The sequence below is a fragment of the Suricata suricatta genome, chromosome 8 (genome assembly GCF_006229205.1).
Source record: "Suricata suricatta isolate VVHF042 chromosome 8, meerkat_22Aug2017_6uvM2_HiC, whole genome shotgun sequence".
NCBI lineage: Eukaryota > Metazoa > Chordata > Mammalia > Carnivora > Herpestidae > Suricata > Suricata suricatta.
In genome coordinates this window covers 49,003,409-49,021,935 of record NC_043707.1, presented here as the reverse complement: position 1 = coordinate 49,021,935, position 18,527 = coordinate 49,003,409, and the positions used below count along the sequence as shown (strand labels likewise).

General features: G+C 38.5%; 1 long non-coding RNA gene across 7 annotated transcripts in view; it reads left to right on the top strand.

Moving 5' to 3' along the window:
* Nucleotides 1-18,527, top strand: part of LOC115298180 — a 75,437-nt gene that overhangs the window by 22,980 nt on the left and 33,930 nt on the right. For 2 of the 7 annotated variants that reach the window (XR_003911633.1, XR_003911638.1), the window contains exon 5: nucleotides 11,341-11,381. The exons of the other annotated variants lie outside the window; for them this stretch is intronic. This is a non-coding gene — a long non-coding RNA (uncharacterized LOC115298180). The remainder of the gene's footprint in view (nucleotides 1-11,340; nucleotides 11,382-18,527) is intronic. 7 annotated transcript variants of the gene reach the window in all.

Here is an 18,527-nt window from a genome sequence, read left to right as displayed (position 1 = left end):
TATCTCATGCAGCTTGTTTGTTTTTAGTTTTGGAATAGCTTCTTTTTCTCTTTTTAAAAATTTTGACTCATAGTTGTAAAATATACAAGACAAAATAACATTTTTAACCATACAGTTTATTAGTGATAAGTACATTCATATTGATGTACAACCAATTTCCAAAACTCTTTCCACCTTGCAACAAACTCTGCATTAAACAACTCCCCACTTTTCCTTCCCCCAGTCCCTGGCAATCACCATTCTACTTTCTGTCTCTATGAATTTCATGACTCTGGTTAATCTCATATAAATGAAATCGTTATTGATTTATCTTTTTGTGACTGGCTTATTCACATAATGTCCTCAAAGTTCATCCATGTTGTAGCCATGTGTCAGAATTTCCTTCCTTTTTAAGGCTGGATAATATTCCATTCTATATGAGTACACCACATTTTCTTTATCCATTCTCCTGTTGCTATCAACATGGATGTACAAGAATTGCTTCGATACTCTGCTTTTTTTTTATGTTTATTTTTTGAGAGAGAGAGTGGGGGAGAGAGGAGGGGCAGAGAGAGAGGGAGACAGAATCTGAAGCAGGCTCTCGGCTCTGAACTGTCAGCACAGAGTCCGATGCAGGGCTTGGACACATGGACCACGAGAACATGACCTGAGCCGAAGTCCTATGTTTAACTGACTGAACCACCCAGGCACCCTGAGACTCTGGTTTTTTATTCTTTTGGTGTATGCCTAAAAGTGGAGTAGCTGGATTATATATAAATGTAGTTTTAATTTTTTGAGGAATTGCAGTACTGGTTTCCATTGCAGCTGGACCATTTTACATTCCCAAAACAGTACACAAGAGTTCCAGTTTTTCCACATCATCACCAACACTTGTTATTTTCTGATGGTGTGTTTTTTAAAATAATAGCCATCCTAATTGGTGTGAGGTGATATCTCATTGTGGTTTTGATTTGCATTTCCCTAATGACTAATGATGCTGAGCATCTTTTCGTGTGGTTTTTGGCTATTTGTATATCTTTGGAGAAATGTATTTCAAACCCTTTGCCCATTTTTAAAAATTGAATTGTTTGTCTCTTTATTGTTGAGTTGTATGAGTTCTTTATATATTTTGGATACAAGTCCCTTATCAGATTTATGATTTATAAAAAGATTCATTTTTAAACTGTACTATATTGAGGCATACTTTACTTATAGTAAAAGATCTTCATTGCACAGCTTGATGAATTTTGATAAATTTATTCATCCCTGTGACTTTCATCCAGATCGAGTTAGAGAATATTTTCATCCCTTCAGAAAATTCCCTTGGGACCTTTTTCAAATGATCTCTCATTTGTCATTGCCCAAGGCAATGACTATTTTATTTCTGTTAACATAAATTAGTTTTCTATGTTCTTGAAATTGATAAAACAAAGTCATGTAATATGTACAACTTATGTCTGACTTCTTTTGCTTAACATTATATTTGTGAGATTCACCTGTGTTATTGCATGTATTTAGTTGGTTCCTTTTTGTTGCGGAATTTCAAATGTCTATGAACGCCCAATTTATTTATTGCTGGGTTTTTGTTTGTTTTTATGGTTAGTGCTTTCTGTGTCCTTTCTAAAAAATGTTTTCCAACCTCTCATTCCTCCACTCCCAAATTACAAGATATTTTCCTATGTTTTCTTCTAAAAGCTTTAGAATTTTAACTTTCACATTTAGGCTTATGATGCATTTCAAATTATTTTTTGTACAATATGCTGAAGTTGGGGTGGGGGATAGTCTGTATTCTTTTTTTTTCTCCTATAGATATCCTCTAGTTGTTGCACTATTAGAAAACTTTCTTCCTTCATTGAACTGCTTTGGCTATTTTGTCAAAATAAAGTGATATTATGCATGCGTAGACTTATTTTTGGACTCTCAATTCTGTATCATTGATTTATTCATCCATCCTTTATGCCAATACTGCTTTGCCTTTTGTTACTATAGCTTTTCATTGTTGTAAGTCTTGAAATTAAGTAGAATATGCCCTTGAGTTTTGCTGTTCTTCAAGACTGTTTTAACTATTTTGCATCTTCTTTAGAATAAGCTTATAAATGTCAGTGAAATTACAAATTTATTGGAATTTTATAGAAGAGTTGGTAAGAATTGTCATCTTAACCATATTCAGTCTTCTAATCCATGAACATGGTATATCTCTTTATCTATTTAGGTCTTCTTTAGTCAGCAATGTCTTATTGTTTTAATGGAGAGGTTTTGCACAATTTTATTAAAATTATTCCAGGTGTTTTATTTTTTGTTATTTTAAATAGTTTTGTTTTAATTTCATTTTCAAATTTTTATTTCTAGTAGACATGCAACTTATTTTGCATATTGAATTTATGTCTTGCAATCTTGTCAAATTTACTTGTTTCTAGTAATTTGTTTATAGTTTCTCATGGATTTTCTACATATACTGTCATGTTATCTACAGAAAAGGAAGTTTTACTTTTTACAATTTTTACCCCCTTTTTCTTTGTTTTTCATTGCTGCATTGGCTAAAACCATCAATATAATATTGAATAGTAGTGGTGAGAATCAATATCTTTGTTTTGTTTCAACTTAGAGGAGAGTGTTCAATATTTCATCATGAAGTCTGATGTCAACCCCAGATTTTATAGACAACCTTATCAGGTTAATTGATTTTCTTTCAATTTTCAGTTTTCTGAGAGTTTTTATCATGAACAGGTGTTAACTTTTTGCATTCTGTGATCTACTTTCTCCTTCTGTTAATGTGGTAGATTACATTTTTTATTTCTTTTTTTAAAAAATTTAATGTTTATTTTTAAGAAAGAGAGAGCACGAGTGAGGGAGGGACAGAGAGAGAGAGGGGAAGATCCAAAGTGGACTCTGCACTGACAGTAAAAAGCCTGATGCAGGGCTTGAACTCACAAACCATGAGACCATGACCTGAGCCGAAGTTGGAAGCTCAACCAACTGAACCACCCACGCATCCCTCTTTGATTTCTTTTTTTTAAATATCTTTTTATTATGGAAAATTTCAAATGCATACAAAGTAGTTAAATAGTATTATAAACTCCTAGGTACCCATCATCAACCTTCTTATATCATGTGTACCTTCACATAACCCCTAAACTTAAAAGCTGCTTTCAGGTGTTCTACTTTGGATCTTCTGTGCATGTCACTTTCTCATTCTTTTCATTTACAATTTTCTCCCTTTTCCTTCTTCCATATCTCCTACCTTCATTGGATTGAGCCCCATATCAGGCTCTGCACTGAGTGTGAAGCCTGCTTAACATTCTCTCTCTCTCTCTTTCTCTCTCTCTCTCTCTCCACACACACTGTTGTGCACTCTCTCAAAAAAATTAAGTAATTAAATTTTAGATGTCCACTTTTGTTGCTGTTCTTGCAAGTTCTATCTGAAAAGGATAGAATGAAAAGAGTGATAAGAAATCAGCTTGATATGAAGTTTGTGAGCCAAAAAAAGCAAAAGAATAAGGCAATTTCAATATTAGAGCATACCTTCAAACCTGTTTATTTTGACAAAAATGTTTTTGCTAATGTTTTTGAGGTTTTTTTTAAATGGAAGTATAATTTATGTACAGTGCTATATTAGTTTCAGGTATGCAATATAATGATTCAACATTTCTATACATTACTCACTGCTCATCACAATACATGCATTCTAAATCCCCTTCACCTATTTCATCCATCCTCTTACCCACTTCCTCTCTGGCAACCACCAGTTTGTTCTCTGTACGTAGTTTTTTTATTTGTCTTTTTAAAAAAACTTATTTGTTCATTTGCTTCGTTTCTTAAATTCCACATATGAGTGAAATCAGATGGCATTCGTCTTTCTCTGACTGACTTATTTCACTTAGCATTATACCCTCTAGTTCCATCCATGTTGTTGCAGACAGCAGATTTCATTCTTTTTTATAGCTGAATAATGTTCTATTGTGTGTGTGTATACCACATCTTCTTTATCCATTCATCTATCAGTGGACACTTGGGTTGCTTCCATAATTTGGCTATTGTAAATAATGATGCAATAAGCATAAGGGTGCATATATGTTTTGAATTAGTGTTTTCATATTCTTTGGCTAAATACCCAGTAGTGGAATTAGTGTATCATATGACAATTCTATTTTTAACTTTTTGATGAAACTCCATACTGTTTTCCATAGTGGCTGCACCAGTTTGCATTCTTACCAACAGTGCACGAGGGTTCCTTTTTCTTCACATCCTCACCAACACTTCTTTCTGGTGTTTTTGATTATAGCCATACTGCACATGTGAGGTGATGACTCATTGTGGTTTTGATTTGCATTTCCCTGATGAAATGCTGTTGAGCATCCTTTCATATATTTGTTGACCATCTGTATATCTTCTTTGAAGAAATGTCTGTTCATGTCTTCTGCCCTTTTTTCAATTGGATTATTTGTTTTGTTTTGTTTGTTCGTTTGTTTTGGTGTTGAGTTGTATAAGTTCTTTATATATTTTGGATACTACCACTTTATTAGATATGTCATTTGCAAATATCTTCTTCCATTCAGTAGGTTGTCTTTTATTTTGTTGATTGTTTCCATTACTATGCAAAAGATTTTAATTTTGATGTAGTCCCTATAGTTTATTTTTGCTTTTGTTTCTCTTGCCTCAGGAGGCATATCTAGAGAAATGTTGCGGCAGCAAATGCCAGAGAAATTACTGCCTGTGCTCTCTCCTAGGATTTTTATGGTTTCACGTCTCATATTTTTTCCTTAATCCATTTTGAGTTTATGTTTGTGTATGGTGTAAGAAAGTGGTCCAGTTTCATTCTTTTATGTGTAACTGTCCAGTTTGTTGAAGAGACGATTTCCCATTGCATATTCTTGCCTCTTTTGTCAAAGATTAATTGACCATATAATCATGGGCTTATTTCTGGGCTTCCTCTTCTGTTCCATTGATTTATGGTCTGTTTATGTGGCAGGACCATACTGTTTTGATTACTACAGCTTTGCAGTATATCTTGAAATCTGGGATTGTGATACCTCCAGTTTTGTTGTTCTTTTTCAAGATTGCTTTGGCTATTCAGGGTCTTTTGTGGTTATGTATAAATCTTAGGATTATTCTAGTTCTGTGAAAAATGCTCTTGGAATTTTAATAGAGATTTCGTTAAATCTGTAGATTGCAAAAGCTTTTAACTTTGCTGTAATTTCAATAGTCTAATTTTGCTTTTGTTTCCCTTGCCTGAGGAGATATAACCTGAAAAATATTTCTATAGCTGATGTCAACAAAATTACTACCTATGTTTTCTTCTGGGAATTTTATGGTTTCAGGTCCATGGAGAGGGAGAGAGAGAGAGAGAGAGAGAGAGAGAGAGAAGTGTAAAAATGTGGTCCAGTTTCATTCTTTTGCATGTAGTTATCTAGTTTTTTCAACACCATTTGTTGAAGAGACTGTCTTTCCCCCTATTGTATATTCTTGGCTTCTTTGTTGTAGATTAATTGACCATTTAAGCATGGGTTTATTTCTGGGCTCTCTATTCTGTTCCATTGATCCGTGTGTCTGTTTTTGTGCCACTACTACACTGTTTTAATTACTCCACTTTGTACTTTGTAGTATTGGTTCATTACCTGCATGGTCTAAGAGGTAGTGATTATTTCATCAGAAGATTTGCAGGTATTGTCATATTAGAAGCTGCTTAGAAAATCCCATGTATTGAGTAGCTGCATTTTTATTATTACAGGTCTAAGGATAGTTTTAGACATACCTATGTTACATCACCTCTGGAAATTGCTTGGAAAAACTTGTAGAGCAACTCAAACTTGTTCCACAGCAATCATTGGTCATATAAAGATGTGGATTTTCTCTCCTTTTTCCTCTACCTCTAAATTAAAAACCAAAAAACAGACAAACAAAAGAAACTATACTGTGTCTCCTCTCTCTGCCCCTTCCCCTCTTATGTTATGTTATGTTATGTTATGGAGGTGCAGCTACTGAAGAGAAGATGGAAGTGGGGCTGAGCGCAAAAGGTGCTGGGGCACAGTGATCACATCTGTTTCCTCCTCCTCCGTTTCTTCCCCTCACCCCTCCATTTCAAAGTGTGATGTTAAACATAAAAGTATGTGTGTATATCTTAAGTCATCAGCTCAGTGAGTTTGGCAGTTGTATACACCTCTCTAACCTCCACCTAAAACAAGATGATATTCTGTTGCTCCAGGAAGTTTCTTCATGCCCTTTCCAGTCTGTTCCCCTTCTTCCTAAGGAACCACAGTTCTGTTTTTTTCTTTTCTTAAAAGATTTTATTTTTAAGTAATCTGTACACTCAGTGTAGAGCTCAAACTCACAACTCTGAGGTCAAGAGTCTCATCCTTACTGACTGAGCCAGCCAGGCACCCCAAGGAACCACAGTTCTGACTTTTGTCCCCATAGATTAGTCTGGTCTTAGACTTCTGTATACTATTTTGTGTGTGGCATCTTTCACTCAGCATTAAGATTTATCCATGTTGTTGCTAGTTTTAGTAGTTCGTTTCTTTTGATTGATGGATAGTATTTAATTAAATGAATATACCACATTTTTCCCCCAAGACATCATTTTTTAGAACAGTTTTAGATTTACAATAAAACTTATAGGAAAGTACAGAGATTTCCCACCCCTGACCCCCCCCCCACATACATAGTTTCCCCCATAATTATCACTCACCAGAGTAGTACATCTGTTACCAAGGATGAACCTGCATTTTGACACATCATAATCACCCAAAGTCCTTAGTTTACCTAAGGGCTCACTGTTGGTGTTATACATTCCATAGGTTTGGACAAATGGATAAGGACGTGTGTCCATCTTTAAAGTACCACACAGAGTATTGCTGTGCTTCGCCTATTTGTTTTCTCTCCCATCCCCAGCAATCCACAGCAACCACTGAGCTTTTTGCTCTCTCCATAAAGTTGCCTTTTCCAGAATGTCGTACAGTTGGAGTCTCATAGTATGTAGCCTTTTCTGATTGGCTTCTTTCATTTAGTAATATGCATTTAAGTTCCTCCATGGCTTTTCATGGCTTGATAGCTCATTTCATTATAGTGCTGAGTAATATTCCATTGTTTGTATGTGCCACAGGTGTATTCATCTACACACCGACTGAAGGACATCTTGATTATTTCCAGGTTTTGGCAATTATGGATAAAGCTGCTGTAAATATTCATGTGTAGCTTTTTGTGTAGATATAAGTTTTTACCTTCTTTGGGTAAATAACAAGCAGTGTGGTTGCTGGATCACATGGTAAGCGTATGTTCAGTTTTATGGGGAGCTGCCAAACTGTCTTCCAAAGTGGCTGTACCACTCACATTCCCGTTAGCAGTGAATGAGGATTCCTGTTGCTCTACAGCCATGGCAGCATTTGGTGCTGTTAGTGGTCCAGATTTTGGCCTTTCTAATAGTGGTATCTTGTTTCAGTTTGCATTTCCCTGATGACTTGTGTTGCTTTTCATGTGCTTACTTGCCATCTGTAGATCTTCTTTGGTGATTTGTCTGTTCAGATCTTTGGCCCATTTTTCAATTATGTTGTTATTGTTGAGTTTTCAGAGCTCTTTTTTTTTTTCCAAAAAATTTTTAATGTTTATGTATTGTTTTGAGAGACAGACGAAGGGTGAGCAGGGGAGGGGCAGAGAGAGAGGGAGACACAGAATCCAAAGCAGGCTCCAGGCTCTGAGCTGTTAACACAGTGCCCGATGTGGGGCTCAAACTCATGAACTGCAAGATTATGACCTGAGCTGAGGTTGGATGCTTGTATGACTGAGCCACCCAGGTGCCCTGAGTTTTCAGAGTTCTTTGTAGGGGTGCCTGGGTGGCTCAGTCATACAAGCATCCAACCTCAGCTCAGATCAGATCTCACATTTGTGGGTTTGAGCCCCGTGTCAGGCTCTCTGCTGACAGTTAACTCAGAGCCTGGAGCCTGCTTCCGGTTCTGTGTCTCCTCTCTCTGCCCCTTCCCCTCTTATGCTCTGTCTCTCTCTGTATCAAAAATAAATAAAAAACATTAAAAAATTTAAAAATAAAGAATTCTTTGTGTCTTTTGGTTAACAGTCAGTCCTTTATCAGGATGTGTCTTTTCAAAATATTTTCTTCTGGTCTGTAGCTTGTCTTCCAATTTTCTTGATATTGTCTTTCTCAGAGCATAAATTTTTACTTTTCATAAAGTACAGCTTATTATTTCTTTCTTTCATGGATTTTATCACACTTTTAAACCCACTCTTCTGTTGATCTACTTTTAGATTGTTTACAATTTGAGGCTCTTCTAATTCACACAGCTATGACTATTTGTGTACCAACCTTGTGTAGACACATGTTCTCTTTGGTCAGTAGCTAAAAGTGGAATTGTTAGGGTAAAGGTGTGTTTAAGTTCATTACAAATGACTAAGTTCTTGGGGTGCCTGGGTGGCTGGGTTGGTTGAGCCTCCAATTTCAGCTTGGGTTATGATCTCATTGTTTGTGAGTTCAAGCCCCATGGGAACCCACTTTGGATCTCCTGTTCCCCCCCTCTCTCTGCCCCTCCCCCGCTCATGCTTTCTCCCTCAAAAATAAACATTAAAAAAAAAAAAAGAAACCACTAAGTTCTCCAAAGCAAACGTACTATTTTACCAGAAGTGTATGAGCATTCCAGTTATTCTGTATTATTGCTAACATTTAACATTGTTAGGCTTTTTTACTTTGGCCTTTCTGATGACCAATGGTGTTTAGTACCTTTTCATGTATTTATATAACATTTATATATATTCTTTTATAAAATGTCTTTTACCCATTTTTAAAAATTTAAATCCAAGTTAGTTAACATATGGTATAATAATGATTTCAGGAATAGAATTTAATGACTCATTACTTACTTATAACACCAGTGCTCATCCCAACCAGTATCCTCCTTAATGCCCTCTGCCCATTTAGCCCATCCCTTTACCCAAGATCCCTACAGCAACCCTCAGTTTGTTCTCTGTATTTAAGTTTCTTATGGTTTGTCTTCCTCTCTATTGTCTTTTACCCATTGGGGAGAAAAAGATTATTCATCTTTCTATTGTTGATTTGTGGTTATTTATTTTTGCATTTATGTACCTTTCCAGATACATTTATTAAGAATACATTTCCAAGTCTGTATTGTGAATTACTTTTTGTAATGGTGTCTTTTAAATTATTGTTATGAAGCTATTAAAAATTTTTTTAATGTTTATTTATTTTTGAGAGGGCGAGAGACACATAGAGTATGAGCAGGGGAGGGGCAGAGAGAGAGGGAGACACAGAATCCGAAGCAGGGTTCAGGTTCTGAGCTGTCAGCACAGAGCTGGACATTGGGATTGAACTCATAAACTATGAGATTATGACCTGAACTACAGTTAGTTGGACACTTAACCGACTAAGCCACCCAAGCACTCTGAAAAGTGTTTAACATACATCAAAGTTGGAAGAGTTTTACTTTGAACACCTGTATACCTACCACCTAGATTATGCCTTGAAATTGTACCATGCTTGCTTCATTACCCATCTATTAACACATCTTATCTTACTAATGAATTTCAGAAGAAATTGCAAACATTCATATACTTCCCTTTAAATACTGCAGCATATGTATCATTAACTAGAGTTCAATATTTGTTGATAGTATTTTTTCTTTTCAGGAAAATTTAAATAAATATGTTTTATAGGTTGTAATTAATAACATTAGCTTATTCATATTAAGATCAGTGACTTTTTCAGAGCAAACTTTTAATCTTTATAAATAGTAAATTTTGAAATTGGCATGTTGTATAATACTTTATTTCTATATTTTATTTTGTTTGCATAGTATTGAAATGATTGCTGGTTGAGGATCAAAATAAGTAATCACAAATGGTAGCCATTTTTTTCTTTTCTTTCTTTTTTTTTTAAGTTTATTTATTTTGAGAGACTGAGAGAAGAGCACATGCAAGAGCAGGGGAGGGGTGGAGAGAGAGGGGGAGAGAGAGAGAGTCCCAAGCAGGCTCTGCACAGCCAGCATAGAGCCTGTTTTGGGGCTCAAACTTATGAACCATGAGATCATGACCTGAGCCAAAATCAGGAGTTGGATACTTAACTGACTGAGCCACCAGGTGCCCCTGTTAGCCCATTTAAAAATAGCTCACATTATAATTTAGGTCACTCTTCAATTACATTAATTCCAAAGCTTAAAGGAAGTGTAGTCGAGATTTTCCTTTCTATATTGGTATAAAAGTAGTATCCATTAAGAGTTCAGATTCCTTTTCATATATGTAATAGATATAACTTACCCCAGCAAACAGTAAATGCTAGAAGTGTCTATAAGTGTTCACTGGTTATTGCACAACTGATTGATGCAACGTAAAGAGAATTTGCTCCAAATAGGTAAACCTTGTGTGTTTTATTGAGTGTACTATTGTTACCTCCCCGCCTGCACAGTTTTTAACCTGGATTTTTAAAAACGTTAACACCTTCCTGGTCAACCACACACTAAAAAGTTCATAGAGCACAACCAGGGCAGGAGAAGCTGCATTCAGAGATCTATGTTTCTGCCAAGGGAGGAGTCGGAAAACTGCACTCAGCTGACCTACAACTCCACAGGGACCGGGGAGGCAGCCTGGCAGCCAGGCCCAACAGGCTTGACAGATTAGCCTTTCTAAGTCCTCCCTGGGAACACCCTGCTCAGTTGCTATCTGCAGTGGTGGCGGAAAGTCAAGTGCACTGCTCTGCACATAGCAGAGGACACCACCTCCCTAATGACTGTCAGTGGCCTGGAAAGCCATTGCCCCGGTCACCAGGCAGACTTGTAGCCCTCCAAGCAGGAGGCCAGTTGGAACCCCTTGGAGCCTCCAGCTGAAAAAGTCACCAAACCGAGGCTCGGTGTTTTAAATAACTGTACTTAATTAAGGCAGAGGGCCTTGAAGCAGCTCAGGGCCTTCAGTCCAAGAGTGATTGCCATTTCATCCACTTTTACAAGGAGGAAAGGAAAGTTTCAGGAATACTCAGAAATTGACCTGGTGTCACGTGAATGGGCCCAGTCTGTTCTGAGGAAGTGTGCTACTGTTGTGCTAAGGCAAAAATACTATTTTCTAAGTAAGGAGACATAAAGCTTGGAACATACTATTGAGTAACCTTGAACAAGTCATCTAACCCTAATATCCTTATCCATCATCAGTAATGCAGAAGCACCTAACACGAATTCTTGGTATATATTACTTATTCTGGAGACAACCGCTAAATAAAACAAGTATTCTTTGACACACCAACAGATGCTCTTGAGTGATGGAGGGATGAAAGAGGCAGGAAGTTTTTGAGTGAATGAGCCTCAAATAAATTGGAGGTGTTGGTTTAATTGTAGCTATTTCTATTTCACCATTTAGAGTTGAAAGGGACCTGAAACATCACCTAAGACAACGCTGAGGTAAATACATTTAACTTCTGCTTTCTTATATCTAGTGATAGATACTGTGCCCTCCTGGGGAGGCCAGATCACAAGTAACCTCAAACACATGTAAAAATGGATATATTTTACTCTTGTCTGAGTAGCACTTACTATTTTTATATTTATAGCACGCAATTTTCCTCTGTCATACTCAATTCATTGGTCCTGTGGGAGAAGAGTCCACCCCAGCTTTAGAGGTGGGCATAGGAATCAGGCCTGGACAATCAGAGTACTGCCTCTGTGACAGACCCCACTGATTGATCCACTTCCCATCCTCCACCCGCTTCTTCCCAGCACAACTCAACTCACTGGCTGCCCAGCCTCCTGTGAAGGTAGAGTTAGCCTTGTGACCCAGTTATGGTCAATGAGTTGTGGACAGAAGTCTGCTGGGTGCTTTTGGGAAAGCTTTTGCTTTCCTCAAGGAGGGACATCTGCTGTTCATAACATCTTTTTCCTGGATGTGATATATTTCTTTGGAACTGCACCAGCCTTCTTGCAATAGTGAAGGGCAAAGAATTATCAGAGATGTGAGTCCATAGCATCATCACCAGTAGCTATGAATTCCCCGTGGCTTTTTAAGTAAGGAACATGAACTTCACTTTCTTTTATCAAGTTCTCTGTTGTTGGTAGTTGAAGGTATTTCTAACTGATAAAATATCTCCTGGGCTGTGTTGATTGATTCCAGAATGAGCATGTGACTCAAGTTAGACCAATCAAAGCCAATGAGACTCAATTTTAGGACTTTCACTGGACTGAGGATAAAAAGTTCTCGATCTCTCGATTTGAAAGTAAAAAGATAATAACCTAGAACTGCTAGTAGCCAATTTGCCCCTGCATGGAATCAGCCAGAGTGAGAATGAAGCCAGTACAGAGGAAATCAGAGATGAGCTGTGGTGGGAGGGTGAGTCTCTGATACTTATTTGCCTGAAGCCAGGGTGACTTTGGGCTTTTTGAGTACACAGGTCAATAAATCCTTTTTGCTCCAGCTTATCGGAGAGGACTTTTCTGTCATGTATTGTAACTTAGCAACATATTACTCATGCTGCGCCTTGTCCATACTTTCCCTGTCTGCGTGGCTTCAAGTGATATTTAAGTACCTAAAAGCAGGGCTTAATATTTATCCATTTCTAGTGAGCCCCCACCTCCTCCACCTTCTCTCTTCAGACTTTTATGGGTTCACCCCCCCCCCCTCCTTGCCATCTATAAGGACGTCTGTATAAGAAGAGATAAGGGGCACCTGGGTGGCTCAGTTGGTTAAACATCCAATTTTGGCTCAGGTCATGATCTTGTGATTTGGGAGTTTTAGCCCAGCATTGGGCTCTGTGCTGACAGCTCAGAGCCTGGAGCCTGCTTCTGATTCTGTTTGTGTCTCTCTCTCTGCCCCTCCCCCACTCGCACTCTGTCTCTCTCTGCCTCTCAAAAATAAATAAACATAACAAAAATAAAATAAAATAAGAAGAGATGTAAGTTCCCACACATCTGTGGGGCAAAACTTCCCAGCACAGGGAAGCAAAATGTACACAATCCATTTCTTCTCTGGTTGAAATTCCTCAAGAGTCTGTTCTGGAAGGGAGTTGCTAGAATGAAGGATAGTTTGTTTTATTACTATCAAATTGTTTCACCCCCCCCTTATCAAAGCCATAGAGAAAATATAAAAAGAAAATAGAGATAACTGTATTTCACAAATGGTTTTTCTCCATAGCCTTCTGTATTCCCTTCTGTCTTCTGGTAAGCATGTATGTCTTTGATAATCAGAAGAAAATGATGATGGTTGAATCAATTTGATAACAACAACCCAAGTGTTCAAGGCCGAGGGAGAGCGGTGGTCTGGTCCATTGTCAGGAGGCAGAGTGTCAACCCTGACCCCAGTACCTACAGATAGCTGTATGATCTCTGATTCTCCTTTTCCTCCTCTGTAAAATAGAGATAGTATTACCTAAGTGCCTATCTACCTACCCACCTGCTTTGTGTGGATATTGTGAGAATTTAATGAGATAGCATTCATTAATATTTCTAGAAATATACATTTGTTTTTTTGTGCATCCTGTTAGAACAGGCAGTTTAGAGATGAGTGACTGGGCTGGAGAGCACAGGAGAGAAAGACAGGGTGAGAGCCGTCCAGCTATACCCTCTGGTAGCATCCCATTTTCACAGTGCCTGTTACATCGCCCACCTCCACTGATGGCACTCTCCTTACTCAGGTAAGTCAGGTCAACAGGACTGACAACTCTTGCTATTGCAAGGAAAGGCTCATTATTCTATTTCCTGGCTAGCTACTATAAAGGAAAAACCCCAAACCAATTTGATCTTAAAAGGAAAAGTCATTTCCCTCTGTCAAGCAGTTTGATTTTCTGCAGAGAAGAAACTTAGTGCTTAAATGAGCTTGGTCATTATGTTCTTTTCCTCCCTCTCCTGGTTCCCTTTACTGCTGGCTGGAAGTATGTGAGTTTTATGTTTTACCAGCTATTGGGCATCCCCTAGTCCAGTCAAGTTGACACGTAAAATTAAGCATCACAAACACAAATTTCCATCATGTGAATGTATAAGCAAATTGCAATATAACCATCGTGGACCGCCATTCAGGAATAAAAAGCAGTGAAGTACTAGGGGAGATGGGGGTGGGGGGTTAAACAGATAAAGGAGATTAAGGTTACACATTGTGATGAGCACTGAGTAATGTAGAGAGAACTGTTGAATTCTTATATTTGACACCTAAATCTGATATAATATTATGTTAATTATACTTCAATTTTTATAAAAAAAGCAATAAACTACTGATATACACAACATGTATGAATCTCAAAATAATTACTGAGTGAAAGAAGACAGACAAAAACATACATTCTTTATGATTCCGCTTTATTGAAATTTGAGAAAATGTAAACCACGGTGACAGAAAGTAGATGAACCAGTAGGTGCCTGGGGAAGAGCAGTGCAGTGGTGAGCAGCAGAGGGCTTGTGAAAAGGCACGAGGAACCTTTCAGGTATGACAGACACTTTCACTGTTTTTGATGTGGTGATGGTTCCACTGGAGTATACATATGTCAAAACTTACACGCTTTATTTATTTTTTAAATGTTTTTATTTATTTTTGAGAGAAAGGGAGATGGAGTGCAAGCAGGGGAGAAGCATAGAGAGAGGAAGACAGGATCTGAAGGAGGGTCCAAGCTCTGAGCTGTCAGCACAGAACCCGACACAGGGCTCGAACCCATGAACCATGAAATCATGACTTGAGCCGAAGTCAGATGCTTAGCCGACTGAGGCAACCAGGTGCCCTGTTAGCCCATTTAAAAATAGCTTTAAATATGTGTGGTTTATTGACCGTTGTATCTAAATAAAGCTGTTTTGAAAATGAAAACCACCATTGTCCAGTAAACATAAAGGCCTACATAGATCGGAAGATTGGAAGTATAGACTATAAAGCTATGCTAACCTGACCCCCCAGTATCTCTCTGACTTCATTTCTGGCTATTCTCTTCTTTGCTTCCTGATTCCAAACACATTTGTGTATTTTCTGTTCTCAGAATACTCCTTAAGTGCTTCTAACCTTGGGCTTTACACCAGGCCTCTTTTACCTAGAGTACTTTCCCCCCAGATATTTGCGCACCTAGCTCATTCACCTCCCATCATGGTCAGTTTTATGTGTCAGCTTGGTTAGAATATAGGCCCCATTAAGTATTAACTAGAAGTTTATCTGGTTGAATTCTGCCAAATACACTTCCTCAGGTCTTTACTCCAGTGTGATCTTCTCTAGTGGTCCTTGGCAACCCCATTTAAAATCTCAACCCCTGACCATTTAGATCTTCTTTCCTGCTTTATTTGTCTTCGGTGAACTTATCACTAAGATACTCTAGTTATCTTATCATGTCCCTTTCTTTCACTAGAGTTATAGCTCCCTGATAATATTTTTTCTCTTTTTCATCCGTTGTTGTAACCCAGTGCTGATAGCAATATCTAGTATACGGTAAGAAGGTATATTTTAGCAACAGATAAGAAAACAGAGAAAGTAGACTTAATACGATCCATTCTAGAGGAATCAGGGAAGACTTTCCAGAGGAGACAATACAGTTAGGTAAAGACATGTAGGGTAGGAGGTCACATCTGGGATAAGGGAATTTCATCTAAGCAAGGAGAACGGCAAGTTTGAAGGCCTAAAGACAATAAAGGTAAAAACTCACAAGTATTGTGTATTTACTATAGACCAGGGATGGTGCCTATGTATTGTCCATGAAGTCTCACAATTGTATGAGGTAGGTATTGATATTGTACCAATCTTATAAATATGGAAATTGAGGCACAGGCACCGAGAGCTTTGGTAACTTGCCCACCATCACACAGCTAGGAAGAGCCATAGCAGGGATTTGACCTCAGGCAGCCTGGCTCCAGAATCTACATGCTCCACTGAGAGAGCTGACATGGTGCATAAGTGGGACTGCGTACAACTCCGTGTGCTTGGAGGGTGGGATTGAGAGGACAGGGAGAGAAAAGGGAAGAAACAGGCAAGTGGGCCCCCATTGTGGAACTAAGTCTTGTTTTTACCTCCCACTAGCCCTGGGGCTCTGAACCTCAGAAAGGAAGAATGGTTAGGTGGTGCCTAGGACCCCTTCTAGTTCTGAGAGGCTGTGTCTCTGGGGATCACCTGTCCCAGAATTGTGTTAAAGGCTGTTGGAGCAAGGGTGAGGAGGGGGGAAGCACAGATCATAGTCGTAGTCTCCATGCCAGCTGAAAAATCATGAGAGGTGCAAGCAGAGCTACTGGATGATAACACAAAACAGTCACAACTGGGGGAAAGTGTCTGAAGACTTCACCTCAGAGTTTAGAGAAGCAAAAGTGAGTGGGAGTTTTCTCCTACAGAATGGGAAAAGATATTTGCAAGTCATATATTTGAAAAAGAATCACTCTGTAGAATATGTAAGGAACTCCTACAACTTAACAACAATAAAAAAATGAATTAAAAAATGACCAAAGGACTTGACATTTCTTCAAGCAAGATATACAAATGGCCAGTAAGCTCATGAAAAGATGCTCAATATCGTTAGCCATTAGAGAAATGCAAATCAAAACCACAATGCAATACTGCTTCACATGACCTATACCATTAGGATGTCTATTATCAAAAAAAAAACAAAAAAACAAAAAACACACACAAAAACAAAAAGGAGGGGCACCTAGGTGGCTCAGTTGTTTAAGTGTCCAACTCATGATTTCAGCTCAGGTCATGATCTCACAGTTCGTGAGATCGAGCCACACGTCAGGTTCTGTGCTGACCACACGGAGCCTACTTGAGATTCTCTCTCTCTCCCTTTCTTTTCCCCTCCCCACACCCTAACCTCTACACATGCACTCTCTCCCTGTCTCTTCAAATTAATAAATAAACCTTGAAAAAAAGGGAAATCACAAGTGCTAGCAAGGAGGTGGAAAAATTAGAAGTCTCATACATTGTTGGTGGGACTGGAAAATGGAAAACAGTTTGGCACTTCCTCACAAAGTTAAACAGATCCTGCAGTCTCACTGTGGGTAGTACCCCGAATAACTGGAGGTAGGGACTCAGATTTTTGTACACGTTCATAGCAGCATTACTCACAATAGCCAACCCAAATGTCCATCGGCAGATGAATAGATAAACAAACTGTGATGTGTACACATAAGGGAATATTACTCAGCCTCAAAAAGGAAAGAAATCCTTCCTTCCTCCCTCTGTGCTCTCCCTTCTCTCTCTTTCTTTCTTTCTTTCAGTAAGTTCTATCCCAAACATGAGGCTTGAACTCATGACTCCAAGATCAAGGGTCACATGCTCTACTGACTGAGCCAGCTAGGCACCCCTCTAAGGCTTTTTAAAATTAGAAATAAAAGAAGCAACAGAGTTAGGATTCAAATTCAGATCATTTACTGACAGCGCCTGCTCTTAACACTAGGCTCCCGTAGTCCTGCAGGTAACATTACCCGTGCACCTTAGATAGCAATCTGTCTGTCACCTACTCTTGCCACAGTATGTCCCTTAACAGGCAGCTTCAGAGAGAGAGAACATAGAGTAGAGGTTACTAGGGGCTGGAGAAGGAAGGAATGAAGGATTATCATTTCATAAGTACAGAGTTTCCGTTTGGGATCATGAAAACGTTCTAGAAATGGACAGTGGTGATAGTGACACAACATTGTGAATGTACTAAATGCCACTGAATTAAATTAAAAGTGGTCAAAATGGTAAATTTTATATTATGTATATTGTACCACGATTTTTAAAGGTAGTTTTTAAAAAGTAAGAGGGATGCTTTCTAAGTTCATGGCCCTACATCGTGTTTCCCTCACACCGTCACGTTCATCTAGACACACTCTGAAAGCCACAAACACCAACTAGGTGTGACGGGCAGGCAAACCTTTAATTAGACTTTAAAAAGGGTGCTTGGAGGGCTCATTTGGTGGAGTGTCCAATTTTGGCTCAGGTCATAATTTCACAGTTCGTGATTTTGAGCCCCACATCAGGCTTTGTGCTGGTAGCTCGGAGCCTGGAGCCAGCTTAGGATTCTCTGTCTTCCTCCCCTTCTGCCCCTCCCCCGTTCGTTCTCTCTCTCTCTCTCTCTCTCTCTCTCTCTCTCTCTCTCTCTCCCCTTCTCTCTTTAAAAAAATAAATAAACATTTAAAAAAACCAATTAGACTAAAAAATAATTGGTGAACCTGACTGGCTATGAGACAAATTCCATCCTCCCTATCTGTTGCCTTCAGTTAAAACTTATGCACCAGCAAGATCAGCCATAGCCTGTCCACTTGAACTTCCCCTTCTGCTGCTCCCCTCTTCCCAGTCTTCTGTCTTAGCAGTTTTGAGGGCCGCTTATGGAAACAGGTGGAATCAGTTTTGTTCTAAACTTCTACTTCCGGTTGTGTGGCCCCAGGGAAATTTCTATCTGTGCTTTAGTGTCCTTTAGTGTCCCTTTCTGCAATATTATTATTAGTTTATTATTATTAATACATATATAATATACATGTTAGTTTAATTATAATTACTGTTATTAATAACTAACTCTTTTTTAACTTTTTTTATGTCTTTATTTTGAGAGACAGAAACAGAGAGCTAGCTGGGGAGGGGCAGAGAGAGAGGGAGACAAAGAATCCGAAGCAGGCTCCAGGCTT